Source organism: Grammomys surdaster, unplaced genomic scaffold, assembly GCF_004785775.1.
Source record: "Grammomys surdaster isolate TR1022 unplaced genomic scaffold, NIH_TR_1.0 362, whole genome shotgun sequence".
NCBI classification, from domain to species: domain Eukaryota; kingdom Metazoa; phylum Chordata; class Mammalia; order Rodentia; family Muridae; genus Grammomys; species Grammomys surdaster.
The window spans coordinates 3,716,925-3,730,763 of NW_021604781.1; the positions used below are offsets into that span (position 1 = coordinate 3,716,925).

General features: G+C 42.2%; 1 protein-coding gene across 1 annotated transcript in view; it reads left to right on the top strand.

Moving 5' to 3' along the window:
* Fry (FRY microtubule binding protein) overlaps positions 1-13,839 on the top strand; it is a 388,166-nt gene that overhangs the window by 70,942 nt on the left and 303,385 nt on the right. The window contains exon 2 of the mRNA XM_028779754.1: positions 11,760-11,932. The gene's annotated coding sequence lies outside the window, so the exon portion shown is untranslated. The remainder of the gene's footprint in view (positions 1-11,759; positions 11,933-13,839) is intronic.

The window sequence follows — 13,839 nt, forward strand, 5'->3', positions numbered from 1 at the left end:
CAATTAACTTTTGGGCATTAATTAGTAACACCTATTTTAAAAAATACTAGGTTGCATAAATATAGACAAAACCAGATATACAGCTATGGTGTGTGTGTGTGTGTGTGTGTGTGTGTGTGTGTGTTGACCTTACCTTGAAAATGAGCAGTATGAAATATTGGATGAAAATTTGCATCAGGAGATGTATTTGTGGGGCCAGAAAGATAGATCATGGCTTAACAGCACTGACTGCTCTTCCAGGGGTCCCCCATTCAGTTCCTAGCACTCATGTTGGTCAGCCACAACCACCTGCAACTCCAAATCCAGGGGACCTGATGCCCTCTTCTGGTCTGTGTGGGCACTGCATTCATATGCTTGTGCCCCCCCCCCAACAGACACATATCAGTTCTGCTTTTTAAAATAAAAAAACTAAATCTTTTTTTAAAAAGCAAAACCATAAAACATTTTGTGATGGTTTGTATATGCTTGGCCCAGGGAGTGACACTATTTGGAGGTGTGGTCTTGTTGGAGTAGGTGTGTCACTGTGGGTGTGGGCTTTAATACACTTGTCCTAGCTGCCTAGAAGCTAGTGTTCTGCTAGCAGCCTTCAGATGAAGATGTAGAACTCTCAGCTCCTCCTGCACCATGCTGCCATGCTCCTACCTTGATAATAGATTGAACCTTTAAACCTGTAAGCCAGACCCTAACTAAAACACATTTACTCCTTAAAAAGAGAAAAATATAGCCTTGAGTCCATATCAAGAGATTTTTTTTTTTATGTGTATGAGAGTTTTGCCTGCATGGATGTATATGTACCATATGCGTGCAGTACTTACAGAGGCCAAAAGAGGGCATTGGATTACCTGAAACTGGAGTTACAGATGGTTATGAGCTGCCATGGGAAGGCTGGGAACTGAACCTGGGTCCTCTCCAAGAGCAGCCAGTGCTCTTTCATACTGTGCCATCTCTCCAGCCCAAGGAAGATTTTTGACAATGACAAGATATGGAAAGAAGACTTAAGTGGTTTGGGCAAAGAAGAGAGCCAGTTTATGGGTAATCAGAGCCCTCTTGTATCTTCTGGTGCTGAATAAAGTCACCTGAACTGTCAAGAAGCTCCACCAAAATGTATCTAAACCGTAAGAAGCTCTAGACACATGTACCTAGTGTGTTTGCCCTGCCCTGTTTGTTTATTCTGCTTGAGCATGAAACTGCAACATCCTCTTTCATTTAAATGTGCACATCATTAAGGTTAATTTTAAAGTTTTAAAGAAGAAATTAAATCATAGACATTTTCTAGGGAAAAGAAGCTTAGTGTGCCTCTCTGTATAGTATAGGGTGTATTGCCTTCCAAACAGGCAAGGTACTTTTGTATTAAATATGCCTGGCATACACCCATGATCGCAGATAACCCAGAGAGCTGCTGCTTCTTTTTTTTTTTCTTTTTGGTTTTTTAGAGACAGGGTTTCTCTGTGTAGACCTGGCTGTCCTGGAACTCACTCTGTAGACCAGGCTGGCCTCGAACTTAGAAATCCGCCTGCCTCTGCCTCCCAAGTGCTGGGATTAAAGGCGCGCGCCATCACTGCCTGGCCCCAGAGAACTTCTAAGATGACTTGATGAATTGTGTTTCTCATCTGCTTCCCCTGGAATTGCCGAGGTTTAAGCATTTCTGTGACTCAGTTAAAGTACTTGGCAACTATTGTTCTATATTAATTAGTTAACTCATTTATTTATTTAATGCATCGCTGAGAAGTGAAGCTAGGGCCTCATACATGTTAATGCTGTATCAACGGGCTGTATCTCCAGTTCCTGAAGAATAAATATCCTGGGTACTTGACAAATATGGTAGTTCAGTCTCCTTTATAAAGTGAATTATAAAAACTCAATTTTATTCTCTTTAAAATGTTTGTAAAGACTTATTTTTAATTATGTGTATATGTGTGTGTAGATATGTGTATTGTGTGGGTGTCTGTGTGGATATGTGCCTGTGTAGGCATGTTTGTGAGTTTCTGTGTGGGTATGTGTGTGAGTGTCTGTGCAGATACTTGTCTGTGAGTGCAGGTGTCTGCAGAGGGCAGAACAGAAGAAGGCATCAGATCTCTTAGCGATGGAGTTACGGGATGCTGGGAACTGGACCAAGGTCTTCTGGACAAGCAGTATGCCTCTTGCATACTCCAGCACACTGGATTTTTCAAAATTCTTCAGTATTTTTAGAAGAATTGTTTGTTTATTTTACATATATGAAGACATTGTAGCTGTCTTCAGATATGCCAGAAGAGGGGCAACAAATCCCATTACTAATGATTATAAACCACCATGTGTTTCGGGGAATTGAACTCAGGACCTCTGGAAGAGCAGCCAGTGATCTTAACCACGGAGCCATTTCTCCAGCCCAAAATCCTTCCATTTTTAAGAATTTCTAAATTGTCCCACTACCATAAACTTGTAATGCATTGTCTCTCAATTTAGAAAAAGCCAGTTAATTCTAATGATAAATAAAAGCCTGACAAAAATATATAAAAATCTGAGGCCAGGTATTTTGAGAAGAATTACTGTGTAAAAATGGGGAACCACAAGGTAGTGTTTAGGAAATTACGCATCAACCTCTGTGCCCTTAACAAAGGCTACAGTAAAGCCACAGCACTCATGGGTGGAAAAAACCTGGCCTTCCTAAGAGGATAACATTTCCTAGAGGTGGTGCAAGAGTTGATCCTTTGTGGACAAACTTGTTCAACAACAAGAAAAATACAGGTTTGTGTAAAGCAGAGCCATTACCAGCTTAATGAGAACCTTGCTGGTTTTCAGGCATCTGCCTGCTTTGAGGACAGTTTCTAGAAAAACTTGCATTGTGTCTTGACTTCATTTGCCTACCTGCAGCAATGGATACAGGGCACTAGGAAAAAAAAAATTTCTTTATCCACCAGTGTAAATTACAAAGCCAGTTCTTTGGGTTGTGTGGGGCTCCCGAGCCCGTTCAAGTTGTGGGAGGTTATTTCCTAATGTCTACCTGACCATGCACAAGGGTGATTGGTTATGCATGAGGTGACCTGTAGGGACTGGGGGACCCAGATAGCAGAATGCAAGAATTTAAGGCACGCCTTAAGGCCAACTGCTAGTTCCTCAGCAATGCTCAAGTGGCTCCTGGGGAAATGATGCTGTTTGCAAATGGCTGGCTTCACAATAAAGCCAAAGCCGTGGTTCTCAACCTGTGGGTCTCCACCCCTTTAGGGAGTGGCGTGTCAGATATTTATGAGATAGCAACAAAATGGTTTTATGATTGGGGGGTTACCACAACATGAGGAACTGAAATAAAGGGCCACACCATTAGGAAGGTTGAGAACAACTGAGCAGAAGGGTAGTGTGACTGTTACTAAGGAGAGATGAGGTAAAAACGAGGTAAATGTATGGACCGCATTCCTTTAGAGTCATGATTCACAGGCCTCGGGACCCATTGTGCCTCTGTTGGAAAGACATCTACTCCAAATTTTTTAATGTCTTCCACTGCCTATCGCCTTTGCCTCCCCCTCCTTCTAAGTTAGAATAATTAACATATAATTGAATTTTTATTAATATTTTATTCATTTTGTGGTGTTGGTGGGGTCAGGCCTAGGGCCTCATGCCTACTGGGTAGCGCTCCACCCCTGAGCTATGTCTCTCCCTGTCTTCATTTTTTATACCGTCACAGACTCTTACTGATCTCACTCAGTGGCTGACTCCACCATCCATGGCTCCACCCAGCCACGTGAGATGCTACACAGGGATGTGTCTCCTCCCTGGGTTGAGGACAGGCTCTGGGGTTGGACTTGGGTGGGTAACAGAACACCAAACAAAGATCCCAGTCAACAATGTTTGCCTTTGTTGGTGAGGCTGTGAGATTTCTTTTTTTCTTCTTCTTTTTCTTTATTTCGTTGTGCCTTCCAAATAGTCTGATTAAAAACCAAAATGTGTTTCTTTTAAAATCAAAGGAAGATGAATGTTAAGAGGGCTAGATTATCTTAATTGTGGCTGTTTTCAGTCTAGCTACCATGCAAGTATCTCTTTACATTGTGATCCAACTATAAATCATTGTACAAGATATTAATGGGGTACAAGTATCGTGACTAGGGTACAAGAACCACCAACGGCTTGCTTCTAGAGCTACTGTAGGTTCTTATCTCAGTCATTGTGAATGTATAATATGCATTTATCCTTGTACTTCACAAGAGTAGAAAACACTGGTTTGGTGTACACCTCTCCTGCCTTCTAGGATATGATGTAAAATAAATCCTATTTCTGCCTAGAAAATGGAAAAAGAAGAGAGGGATGGGTATGCTCACTTGAGATAAGGATTCCGAAAGAAGTGAAGTTGAATATTTCTTAATGCTCTCCTTGGTAGGAGGGCTCTCAGTTTTGATCTAGTTACAGGAGGCTAGGATTCTGGAATGGGCAGACACAGGTTACACATCACCATCTTGTGCAATACATGGTGTGTTCAGAATCTAATGTGGAATTTAATTCTGGGTAGAGGCAAAAGCAAAATGATGGCGCTTTTGGTTTGTTTGTTTGTTTGTTTGCAAGGCAGGGTTTCTCTGTGTCACTCTACTAGCCTCGAACTCAGAGATTTGCTTGTCTTTGCCTCCTGGGTGCTGGGATTAAAGGTGTGTGCAACCACTGCCCAACTTGATGGTGCTTTAATTCAACACTTGGCAAGAAGCAAGAAATTATCCATTCTATAAGAACACCTACTGAAATTTCTCATGTGCTTCAGTTGTTTCTCCTAGTTGAACAGAGGTAGGGACCAAGGGAATACTCTGTGTGCAGTGATTAGGGACCAGGAAGAGAGGAGGCAGAAGCAAAGAGAGTCTAGAGGTGATTGGAAACCCTAGTGTAGAAGGTGAGAAATGCTATTTTTTTTAGACTTTGCCATTAAAGGAAGACTAGATCTGTCCATCATTAATAATGATTTTTGATACAGGTTTGGGCATGGTCTCTTTCACAAATCACCTTCCTACATGTTTTACATACATGTCCTGTCATCAGACTGGGGAGGGTCCTTTGTTGGGTGTCTTGATCGGGAACACCAATGTCCAATCAGATAAAGTGTATACAGTCATAAGAAAGGTGGCATTTAAGTTGCCAGACACAGCCACCTAGCACTTGTGTGTATGTCCACGCTGTCATTATCTGTTTTATGTGCCAGCGACACCTCTCATTTAAACATTCCAAGCACCATTTACGTTGCTGTAGGAAGCAAGGCATTGATGGAAGAAACAAGGCGTCTTCCATGCTCTGGACCAGAAAAGCAAGACACCAGACTCTTAGTGACTTGGGCTCAGTAAACAAAAATCTGTGTGTTCGTTCAAAGCCAAAGTTCAGATTTTTTAAGTCTGAATAAAAATTATTTAAATATACATAAAATTAACTCAAGGGGGTACTATGAAAGAGGTCCCTAAAGCAATACAGAGTCATTTGCTTAAGTCCAGGAATGACAGGGTCCTCGTAACAAGGTAGGTGTTGAAGTTTGGGTCAGCCCATAAATGCACAAAAGCCACAGAGCTTTAATAAAACTATGGTCATGTCCTGTGAAGATGCGTGTGCCGTTTGTTCCGACCTTTGACTCCCTGGCCTGGCTAGCACATTCATCTGCACGGCAGAGGTGGCCTGCCCGATGTTGGGATGTGTTTTTAAGCAGGAAGGAAGCTCTCAGGAGTGGCTTCCCAAAGTATGACAGATCAAGAAGCCATGTCAAAGATGGAAGGTGTAAGGGACTCCGGTCAAAGAGGCCAGACCTGTGGGGAGTCACAAGTAGCTATAAAGGGCAGAGGACACCAGCCAAAAGATGTCTAAGAAGTAAATATGGCCTCATTTGGTAAGAGTAGTTTCAAGCCCTCAGGTTTTGTTGTTGTTGTTGTTGTTGTTGTTTTTCCACTTGGCAAACAGTGGTACGTTTCAGTCAGACATCTAGAAACTCAGGCACTGCAGCCTAGAAGTGGCATTTAAGACCATGCTGACCTTTGACCCAGAAATGGGTAGAATGCACTAGAACACAGAGATGCTGAGCTCTGGGCAGACAGTCAGGGAAGCCTTAGGTTTAGCTGCCATGGGCACACAGGTGGAAAGTTGAAATCTTCAGTGACACTAATGATGATGACAGGGCACAGTGATGCTCCAGCCAGCCTGGTGGCCATAGTTACTCACCGACCTAGTTTTTGGAAACTACCTTTCCCAGGACTAAAACTTTCTCTGGAGTAAAAATACCTCAATATCTTTAGTTATGTTAGGAGTGCAAATCTCAATTCTATCTATTCAGTAGAAAAATAAGACAAACTATTGGTTTTTTCCTGACTGAGTTCATAATCAGGGCTAAAGAAAGGTTTGTTTATAGTGTACCTAATTATTTATAAAAGATTTATTTATTATATATATATGAGTATGCTGTGGCTATCTTCAGACACAGCAGAAGAGGGCATCGGATCCCATTACAGATGGTTATAAGCCTCTACGTGGTTTCAGGGAATTGAATTCAGGATCTCTGGAAGAGCAGTCAGTGGTCTTAACGACTGAACCATCCTGGTGTGTCTTTTTTTTTTTAAGGAGTCTCCAGAAGGCCCTCAAAAGTGTCCCAGTAGGTCTTAGCATACCTTGAGAATGGACCAGGCAATTTCTGGCATTTTGCTGAGACTTCCAAAATTAAATGAGGAAAAATAAAACACTACAGCAAGTAAGTTGGGTTGCACATCAGTAAGAACCAGTTCCAGTGCCATTTGTAAAGGTTCTGAGTACTCCGCATTATAAATCCTAGCTTCTCAATTTCATAAACCTTCAGCTGTTCAGATTAACGAATGTGGTTCATGAAAAGGATTACTGACTATAGCCAAAACTTTTTAAAACTTTAAACATCTTTTTACATTTTGCTATGAATTACTAACTTGTTTTAAGAGGCCAGAGCCAGCTTTTAAGAATGGAATACTTTTTAAAAGTAATTATTTTTGTAGCTGAGCAGTGGTGGTGCATGCATTTAATCCCAGCACTGGGGAGGCAGAGGCAGGGGCAGGGGCAGGGGCAGGGGCAGGGGCAGGGGCAGGGGCAGGGGCAGAGGCAGGTAGATCTCTGTGAGTTGGAGGCCAGACTGGTTTACAGAGGGAGTTCCAGAACAGACAAGGCTGTACAAAGAAACCCATTATTGTAAAACAAAACAAAACAAAACAAAACAAAAAACCCAAAAGCTATTTCCTACATGTTTAAATTATGCTGCTATTGTAGGGGCTGGAGAGGTGTCTCGGTGGTTAGGATCACTTGCTGCTCCTCCAGAGGACCCCTTTTGGGTCCCCAACACCCGTATAGGTGACACACATCCGCCTGTACCAGCAGCTTCAGGGGATCCAGCACCCTCTTTTGGCTTCTGTGGTCACTCATACCTGATGCATACACATAGAGACATTAAATAAATTTGAATATATGTTACTTTATATCCACATGTAAATAAAGTATTTAATATATAGTTTTATACAGGCATAAAGTGTTTAATATATATTTAATTTTATAAATGATATACATTGTATATGTGTATCACATGGTTATTTTTCTGCCAGCCCTCGGTTCTTTGGAATCACTAATACATCTAAATTTTTCTTTCTTTTTTTTTTTTTTTTGCTTCTTTCTTTTTTTTTTGTTTTTGTTTTTTCAAAACAGGGTTTATCTGTGTAGCCCTGGCTGTCCTGGAACTCACTCTGTAGACCAGGATGGCATCGAACTCAGAAATCCGCCTACCTCTGCCTCCCAAGTGCTGGGATTAAAGGCGTGCGCCACCACTGCCCGGCTAAATTTTTCTTAATGAAAGGCTCCATGGTGTTACCACATTGTTAGGAAATTAGCTCCCAAACCCAAAGATGCTGAGGTCCCTTATAAGAAACATGTAGTATTTAGATTAGTCTAGGTCTACCCTCCCATAGGCTTTGAGCCATCTCCAGATGATCTGTACTGTCTCACACAGCTCAAATGCTGTGTAAATAAAAATGTTACCTTTAAGAAGCAAAGACAAGAACAACATGTTATTCATACAAATTCTGTGCTGCTGCAAGCACAGAATATTTTTGTGCGTAAGCATGTGTGTGATATGTGCACATGTGTGTGCAGGAGTGCACATCCCTGTATGACTTCAGAGGCCAGAGGAAGACATCATGTATCCTGCTGTCTCTTTCCACCTCACTCCTTTGAGACAGGGTTTCTAACAGAACCTAGAGATAGGCTGGCTCCCTTGAGCCTCAGTGACCCCCTGCCTCCACCTTGTGTTTTAGATCTGTTCCCCTCATAATTATTCTTGGGAGTAAAGAACTCGGACACATAGTAGGTACATGCCTGAGACGGAAAGCAAGTAAAATATATTTCTTGTTGCTACAATACTGGGCTTCACACATGCTAAGCACACGTTCTGTGATGCAATTACATCTATAGTCCTGGAAAACAGACTTTTAAGAGTCCCCGAAGAATTTGGGCGAAGGAACTGAAATAGGAATGAGCAGACGGTAAAAGCAACCCAAAAGAGCAGAGACTTTTAGCTTTAAGCTGTGCATCTTTGTTAATTGCTACGAAAGCCATGAGCTGTCTACTGAACAGCTTCAGTTTTTAAAATAATGTGTATATGGGAATGGAGTTATGTGCAGATTAGTACAGGGACCCATGGAAACCAGAGGCATTGGATGGCTTAAAACTGGAGTTACTGGTGGGTCTGAGTTTCCTGACATGCGTACTGGGAACTGAACCCAGGTCCTCTGCAAGAGCACCAAGCGCTTTGAACCACTGAGCCACCCCTCCAGCCCCATCATCATGTCGTTTTTAGGAACTGAGGAAAGATAGCCTCAGTTATAACCACAAACAGAGAATACCTTAGACACACTTGACTTTGTGCTGTTCCCTAAAGGTGGTTGGTTGGTGATGTCTGGAGAAAGAAATCAGAGGAGTCAAGTGACTAGGTGATTTTCATCATTCTGATATCTGTTATCCTCTCTGTTTAAAAATATTCAGTGAGGCACTAAAGAATAAGAAATATTTGCAGATGTGTGTTAGCACCAGGCTAAGCAAGATTCAGAAACAAATTGGGAAAAGCCTATTCAATATATAAAATGCACCGTGTCTTCACAGATTAAATTAGGATCATGCAAAAAAGATCCGTTTATTAGATTTATTGAATTATGGAGATGCTTAAGATACAGTGGTCATTATGATAAAAGTATCCGATTATCTATTTATAATTATTTATTTATAATTATTTATAATCACAATTAGTGATTTGTAATTACTATGGGTTTCCTTCAAGCCAGAACTTAACATCCTCACTCTGTTAGCTGCCTGAGAAAATAAATAAATAAATAAATAAATAAATAAATAGTTTAATTTGTGCACACTGGTAGAGAGCTTGCCTAGAAAGCACAAGGTACAAGGTCCTGTCTCCACCACTAGACAATAAAGTCACAAAAAATAAAATAAAATAAAAAAGTTAAAGAGGGTGTTATTTAATTTTTTACCTCTTGGTATAAAGAGAAAAGTCAGACTTAACATCAGAACTGAGGATGATTGTTGTTTAAATCTACCGAACTAAATTTTCTTTGGCTGACTGCCATTCATGGCAGACAGTTTAAATATTTCAAATGGATAGTCCACTCTGTGTGTGTGTGTGTGTGTGTGTGTGTGTGTGTGTGTGTGATTTAATTTCAGCTTTGAAGAATTAAAAATATTTTTGTTCACTACTCCCTAAAAATTTAATGAGAGCAAATTCAAGATGTTGTCACTTCCCCCTTCAGAAAATGTATTGAGTGAGTGAGTTTCCTGTCTGTCTGTATTCCCTTTGAGGAGAAATGACTTGGGGAGGAAGGAGATTATATGCAGTGCACTATGAATCCCTGTATCCCTCTCTCTTGCATCCTTTAATGTTTAGAGAATCAAGACATCTTAGAGACCTCAGGAATAGGATAGAACTTTTGATGATGTGTTAATCATTTCTTTTTTACTAAGTTCATTTTTTAATTTTACATATGTACATATTTACATCATTCCCCCTTCCTCTCCTCCCTCCAACCTTCCCCATGCTCCCTCCCCAAAACATGGCTTCTTTTTCTTTTATTAGATTTATTTATGTGTATGCGTGTTTTGCCGTGTCAGCGTGTGCACCGTGTGCGTTCCTCGTGCCCGTGGAGTTCAGAAGGCAGCGTCAGACCTTTGGAACAGGAATTGTGAGCTTCCATGTGGATACTGGGTCCTCCACAAGTGCTCCTAACGTGGAGTCATCTCTCCGCTCTGCCTCTGCTGAGCCAGATCTCAGCGATTAGCTTTTCTTCAATTATTACTGTGGCTAATCATTTCAGTCTTGGGAAACATCTAATTTTACTTTAAAATGCATTTTAATGTGAAAAGCCTTTTCACAAAACTTGCTATTGTGGAAAATACTTCCCAACAAACACCAATAAAAATCTGAATTCCACCTTGGCTCTTTTCACTTGGTTTCAGTGCCTCTGAGAGAAGACAGACAGACAGACAGACAGACAGACACACACACACACACACACACACACACACAAATACAGAGAGAGACAGACAGACACAGAAATCAATTACTTCATCTTTTGATTCAGGCTGTATGCATCTAGACAGCATAGAGGTAGAAGTGTGTGTGTGTGTGTGTGTGTGTGTGTGTGTGTTTGCCTGTGTGTCACTGCGTGCATAAAAGGGCATGCATGCACACAGATTGCTGCCGGACACGGCCCTAGGGCATGGCTAAGGAGAATATTAAAGACTTGAGATTTCTTCGCCAAGAAAAGAATGCAGGTCTTTACAACATAAATAGAGCAAGGGAAGGGGGAACAGAGGACAAAAAGCTTAAAAATCTGGAAGCAGAACAGAAAGCTGTGGCCAGGGCAAGCAGGAAGCTGGTTTTGCTCAGACCACCAAACCCTGTGAACTTTTTAGCGGGAAGCAAGGCAGCGCCCGACAAACACAACATTTATCTGTGATCTGCAGAATGGCGGACGCCATCGCGGCTGAGATTGAAGCTTGTTTTCTAAACCTCTGGCTCTCCAGCCAGGCTTCCTGAATTTCTGGAGAAGTCATCTGCAGGTGGAGCACAGGATGGAAGGGTGGGTCGGGACGATCCAGGCTTCCCGGCACTGCTGCCTGAGCGCACACGCCCACAACCGGTTCCTTCCTGGTCACGGCTGGTGATCTCTCTCCTGTCCCTTCTAGCCAATTTCAAATTGGCCGCCAGCCAAATATGAATCCAGAAGGATGTGTACGAGTGTGCAGCTCGAATCACAAAGATAAAAGTGTAAAAATACTTCCCCCAAACTGGTTTAAAAACAAATCTCTAAATGTTGTGGGAAATGGGACTCGCAGTCTGCGTCGGTTTTCAATCTTACACGGTTTGTGTTGGCTTTATAGCTGGACACCAATAAAACAGAAATTTCACACTTGATACCACTTTTACTGTCTGTCATCCTCAAGAGCCTGTGTGTCACATCTCCCCTAGTCTCCAGCCCCTAACGATTTATTCTGGACACCGCCCCCCAACCCCACCCCTGTGCTATTAACAGTAGAGGGAGGAGCTACTTAGTAATTCTACACCTGTTCAGTTCCCCGCCCACCAACTTGTTAAGCTTCCCAAACAAGTGTAAGACCAAGCATGAGAACTTCCAGTCTGGAGCTGGGGCAGGAGGTGGTTCTGGTCGCCACTGGGATTGGCTTTGACGAGTTTTGTTCAGAGTCTCCAATGAATCTGCTACAATGGCCGTTGATGACAGCAATTTATATTCCAGAACAAAGAACAAGTTAAATTCATCTCAAAATGAATTAAAATCATTGAGACGGAGCAGCCTGCCACTTGAACTTCCCATCGGAAATCACGTTAAAGGAAAACTTCAAAGAAACATCAAAAACCTGGAACCTTTTCACCTGAGGCGTCCCAAAAAGAGACCGTCCATATTCCCAGGTAGGAATTGTTTGAATTCGTGCTTTCCTGTTAAAATGAAACAAACAAACAAAGCAACGTATGCAATCAAATTGTAAATAACGTGGGTACTTTTTGACGACTGGAACTGCGGCTTTTTAAGCGTGACCTTAAGGAGTCTCCCAATTACGTCCTTGAAGAGTTAGAACTGTCTTTGCATTTCAAAGCGCTGTGTGTCTTTTTCCTTTTATATGATTGGTTGTGAGTCCTTTCAGGCTCTGTTGTTGATAGGCAGCTGGGCAGTTGTGGATTGTTAGCATCCACGGGTTTGTGGAACTGCTTTGCTTGCAAGCCTACGAATTCTGTGTAGCTTTGCATGCCCAAGGTTGGATTGCTGAGTGAAGCTGACGGTTTTGTTTTTTAATGTGCACCAGAAATCAACAGCAGTAAGTTCTCCAGTGCGTGCTTCAAATTCCAACCCTGCATCAGAGCCTGAGACCATTTGTAGTCATCGGCTCAAATCAACAATGTGGCCGGGCTGTGGGGGTGGGGTAGGGGTGGGGTGTGTCTTAAATGACAGGAGAAACTTGAATCTCAATCTCGAGAAGGGTCTGTGACATTGCCTTAAGGAATTTATTATGGATACAGTTAGAGAGCAGAAGCCACCTGCCGCGGGAACCCTAACTGTTCACCCATCTGTGCTAAGTGACCTCTGCGGTTTGAATTATTTAAATGACTTGATTTCAATGCCATTTACTTGGAATTTCTAGGAAACACTGGATACGGCCTTTTTGGTTGTGGTTTGCTGTTGTATTGCAGTTTTTAAAATGTAGAATAGATTTATGACAACGCTGAAGGCTGCCTCTGTTGTGTTAGAAAATGAGAAACAATACACTCCAATATTATTTCGTAAAAATAATATTGAGTTCCCCAGTCACTGACTCTTTATATTTCTTTAGGGAATTAAGTAGAAAATAATTTGGGGACCTAGGGGCACCAGGTCACAAACTAAAGTTACGGTTCTTTCATTTTTATTTTATACGTTTACAAGAGGCCCTGGGACTGGAGTTACACATAGTTGAGAGACACTATGTAGGTGCTGGGAATCAAATCCAAATCCTCTGAAAGAACAAGTGGCCTTAACCACTGAGCCCCACCACACACACACACACACACACACACACACACACACACACCAAAGAGATCCGGTTTTTTGCAGAGCTGTTGCTGTATTGAGTTTCTTGTTATTTCTCTGTTCTTGTGCCCTTTCGGTGGGGAGAGGAGTGAGACCAAGGTTAGAATCGTCCAGAGGATGGGAGCTTTGAATGTTTGGGGGAAGGAGAGAGGGGATGAGAAGGCAGCTACTGGGAGGGATAGCTTTTGGATGTCTGAGGTAAAGCCATCTTTGGACCGGGAATGTCTGCGACTGTAATGTGGTAGTTTGAATAAGAATGGCCCCACAAGTTCAGGTATTTGAATGCTTAAGGAATGGCCCCATTTGAAAGGATTAGGAGGTGTGGCCTTGTTGGAGGAAAGGTGTCACTGGGAGTGGGCTTTGATGTTTCTAGCACCCATGCCAGGCCCAGTGGCTCTTCTCTCCTCCTGCCTTTGGATCAGATGCAAAGCTCTCAGCTCCTTCTTCAGCATCATGTTTCCCTGCGTGCCACCATGCTCCTCACCGTGATGAAAATGGCCTAAACCTTGGAACCGTAAGGCAACCCCAATTAAGTGATTTCCTTTATAAGATTTCTGTGATCGTGGTGTCTGTTCACAGCAATAGAACAGTGATTAAGATGGGTACCAAACACTCAAACCTGACTAAAATTCCTGAAATCCCCAGGAGGCAGGAATCTCTTTCATCACTTTCAGATGGGCTGTCTGTGTATGTGTGTGTGTGTGTGTGTGTGTGTGTGTGTGTGTATGCGTGAGTGTGTGCATGTGTGTATGTG